Raw genomic sequence first — 4,685 nt, 5'->3', positions numbered from 1 at the left:
ATTTCCTTCTGAGCAGAGCTTTCCCTGCATCCCATTAAGTTTTGGTATGTTGTATTGTGTTTTCATTCCTCTCAAGTTATTTTTTACCTTCTTTGTGATTTCTTCTTTGAAGCATTGGTTGTGTAGGAGTGTATTTTATTTCCACATATTTGTGAATTTTCCAGTTTTCCTTCTGTTATTGATTTCTAATTTAAGTCTATGTAGTAAGAAAAGGTGCTTTGTATAATTTAATCTTTTAAAATTTACTTGAATCACAGACCTGTACCTTTGAAACAAATAATACATTATATGTTAAAAAAAAAAAAAGATAGTAGGAAGGGAAAAATGAAGGGGGGGAAATCAGAGGGGGAGACGAACCATGAGAGACTATGGACTCTGAGAAACAAACTGAGGGTTCTAGAGGGGAGGGGCGTGGGGGGGGATGGGATAGCCTCATGATGGGTATTAAAGAGGGCACGTACTGAATGGAGAACTGGGTGTTATATGCAAACAATGAATCATGGAACACTACATCAAAAACTAATGATGTAATGTATGGTGATTAACATAACATAATAAAATTTTAAAAAATGTAAAATAAAAAAAATTTACTGAATTTTGTTTATTGGCCTAACATATTGACTATCCTTGAGAATGTTCCATGTGCACATGAGGAGAATGTGTATTCTGCTTTTATTGGGTGGAAGATTTTGTATATGCATTGTTCAAATCCTCATATCTTTTCTTTCCTTTTTTTTTTTTTTAAGGATTTTATTTATTTATTTGAGAGAGAGAAAGAGAGCATGAGCCCGTGGCAGGGAGAGGGAGAGGGAGAAGCAGACTCCCCGCTGAGCAAGGAGCCCGATGCAGGACTTGATCCCAGGACCCCAGGATCATGACCTGAGCCAAAGGCAGATGCTTAACAGACTGAGCCACCTAGGTGCCCCTATTCACTTTTTATCATATTTTCTTTCTGCTCCTCAAGCTGGATAATTTCATTTGACCTACCATCAACTTTGCTAATTCTTTCATCTGTCTGCTCAAATCTGCTGTTGAACCCCTTTAGTGTGTTTTTCATTTCAGTTATTGTAGTCTTCTGCTCCATAATTTCTATTGCATTCCTTTTCATAATTTCTCTTTATTGATTATTCTTTATTGCTGAGCCATTGTTTTCCCATCCCTTTAGTTATATGTGCTTTGTTTCCCTTAGATACTTGAGCATATTTAAGAGAGTTGATGTAAAGTCTTTGTCTACTACATCCAATATCTGTGCTTACTCAAGACAGTTTTTGTTCAATTTTTTTTCCCCGTGCACGGTCCATATTTGCGTCTTTGCATGCTTCACAATTTTTTGTCAAAAAGTGGGCAATTTATGATGTGCAAACAAAAAGGAAAAAAACAAGAAATTAAAAAATCACCCTCCAAGTCTTTTCATATTGGCTCTGTGTTGTAGCATTCCTTGAATACTTCTCCAGGGCATTTACAACTTTGTCTTAGTCTATACTTCCGGTTTGCACTGATCCTAAAGGTCAGCTACAGTTGAAAGCTTATGATCTTTTCTGAGGATGTGTCCTATTCTGCGCATGTATATAGGTTTGTAGGTTCCTTTGTATATGTGGAATTTTTCAAATCTCCTTTTCTCCCCAGAAACCTCACTATTGAGATTTTCCTCTCAGGCTTTTGGCATGTCTATTGTTTATCCCTACTGTTCTTTTTTGTACTAGGCAGCAGTGGCTTGTTCATTTGGTTTTATTGTTTTTGAGGGCTGTGTTACTGTTCAGCCTTGTAGAGTTCTGAGTTAGGCAAAACAAAGGGAAACTCCCAGCCAGGTAAAACCAGATAAGCACAATTCCTTGGGAACAAAGCCCACTGTGTTGCCTCTGGAACCAGGTGCCTACAGTAGGGACAGGCTGTCATCTTCAAAATCACTGGTGCACCAGGGTAGAGGGTGGATCAAGGTTAGTTAAAATATCTGATCTTGTTTCAGTGACCTTTCTCCTGGTTAAGTATCCTCTCAGTTGTTGCAAACCATTGACTATCTTCCTGCATTCCAGTGAGGTTAGTTTTGACAGTTTTTGACAAGTGTTTAGGTGTTTCTGGGGAGCAATGGTCCCCAGATGTCCCTACTCCAACATTTTCACTGACTTCACCCTATGGGTATTTTCTACACAACAAGGACAGTCTAGATGCCAAAGTAGACCCTTAGCCAAAGGAAAAGTCCTGACCTGAAATTAAAGACTGAAAAATAAATACAGATTTAAATTTACATTAAATAAAATGTGCACAGTTGATATATAATTTTTAATTCCTCCCTGGATCTAGCTTTTTCTGTTTCCCAAATGTGAGTCTTTATTTCATGAGGTAAGATAATTTTTTTTTTTTTTACTATATTATCCGTTAATCCTCACAAGACTTATATGAAATTGGCAGAGGAGATAGAATTATGGCCACTTTAAAAATAAAGAATTACAGGCTCTAAAGCCTTAAGTAATATGCCTAAGAATATATTTCAGGAAGCAGCAGAATGTAGAAGCAATAAGAATAAATAATTCTGAGACCCTATTATACCTCAGGCTTTTTGCATACATTAACTCATTTAATTCTCACAATAGCTTGAAAGTTAAGTTGTATCAGGTACAATGATGGTGATGAAGAGTGGGGATGGAGGGTTGCAAAAAAGGGATTTGAATCCAGCCTTCCTTGACTCTGAAGTTCAAGTTCTATCTATGTGTCAGGCTGCTGCTCAAGGAGGAGTATAGGAATGGAGGTGGGGGTGAACAAAAAATGGGAGTCTCAGATCAAGATATGGCATTTGTGAGCTATGTGAATTTTAACATGTCACTTTGTCCCTGGGTCATCTCCAATTAATCTATATGAGTTCATAAGAACCTGTAAATGGGCTAACACTGATTCACATGGTCTTTTTCCTAATAAAAATGCAGCATCCACTAAAACTACTGTTTGCCCTTTTTTACTAAGACTACACTTATATCTACCTATGACCAAGAAATTCTACTCCAAGTGATATAAGTGGTGTTCTACAAAAGACATGTCCAGGAATATGTATAGCAGTTCTTTTTAATTTTCATAATACTTATATGAATGAATCTCATAAACATAGTGACAAAACCAGACACAAATATAGGTCAATATGGGATACTGCATGGTGTCATTTATATGAAGTTCAAGAACAGGCAAAATTAATCCATGATGAAAAAAATCAGAATAATAGTTCTCATTATCTTGGTGGTGTTGCAGGTGGGTATCCACTAGGAATGGGCCCTAAGGAAGCTTGTATGGTGCTGGAAATGTTCTATATATCGATCTAACTGGTGATTCTCAGGTGTATCCATATTTAAAAACTCACTAAGCTGTATGCTTAAGCGTTGAGCATCATACTCTATGTATGCTATATCTCAATTTAAAATTTTTTGAAAAAAATAAAAAATTTCTTCCTTAGATTATGACAGGAAAAATCTAATGTCTTTTACTATCTCTTTGGATAATCTGGGGTAGTATATCTAAAATAAAGTATTTTTAGATATTATTCTTGCTTGGATATTTATTACTAATGTAAATAGTGGACCATCAAAAGAATAACATTTGTGACTTCTTGAACTGCCAATTGGTTCCTTTTTACCTCTTCTGCCACAATAGAATAATTCAATTCACAACCACAATAATTTATGCTAATTTACATAAAATAATGCTGTTGCATACCATATATGCAAGAAACAAGCTTGATTAAAATAACCTACAAATAGGCTAATAACTAAATGCTTTTAATATTTTCAAGTTGAGAAGACCAATCAATACTTTGTAGAAACCACTAATTAATGGAATTTTCTTATCTGAAGCTTTTAGTTGATTTTCCTTTATTAAGGAACACATATCATTTCTATGGCAACTAAGTATTTTTCCTGTCTGTAAATGGATTCCATTCCTATTATTAAAAAGACATGACATGAAAAGAAACTCACAATTATTTGTTCAGTCTATAGTCCTGTGTAATGTATTCTGCATTAAGTCATCTTTAACCAATATTGGAAGCTTCTGTGTCAGTATATCAGGCAGTATTTGGCATGGATGTTGTAGCAAGAACCCAATATATCCATGTCAGAAAATAAGAGAATGTAAAGCTCACTAATGTTCTGGATGATTTCACCAAGTATTGGCTACAGAGACAGTGGAAAATAAAGTATCTTCTTTCTGCCTCACTTCTATTTCCCTATGGCAGCATGTTTCCATAAATGAGTAACAGATATGCTAAAATGAAGTTCTGTCATCTAATTAAGACTGGGGAACTCTGTGTTGAACAAAATATAAAAGACTTACCAAGGTTTTTAATCAGTTAATATTCACTGTAAATCTGAAGGAGATTTACAGCGTTTTCTAAATTTATTTGACCATGAAAACATTTTATGGAATAAAATTTTCAGAAAAAAATATTTTAAAAGTCTCATTAATCATTTATATTGAAATTGTTCTTTACTATCTGCCTTTGTCTGTTCTACCTTCACAAAGTTTGTGTCTATCACACATCAGCCTTGTATGCTAATTAATAAAGATAATTATAAACTAAATTTAAAGTATAAAGAGAATTGTGGTTTGTAAGCAGTTTATAGTGGGGGAATTATTTCCCAAAAAAAATCATAAGTGAAGTCCTGAAATAGAAGGATAGAGTGAGGCTGCCTTTTTTGATGTGA

Source organism: Phoca vitulina, unplaced genomic scaffold (assembly GCF_004348235.1).
Source record: "Phoca vitulina isolate PV1807 unplaced genomic scaffold, GSC_HSeal_1.0 scaffold11, whole genome shotgun sequence".
Lineage (NCBI taxonomy): Eukaryota > Metazoa > Chordata > Mammalia > Carnivora > Phocidae > Phoca > Phoca vitulina.
Note: the sequence above shows the minus strand (reverse complement) of the source record.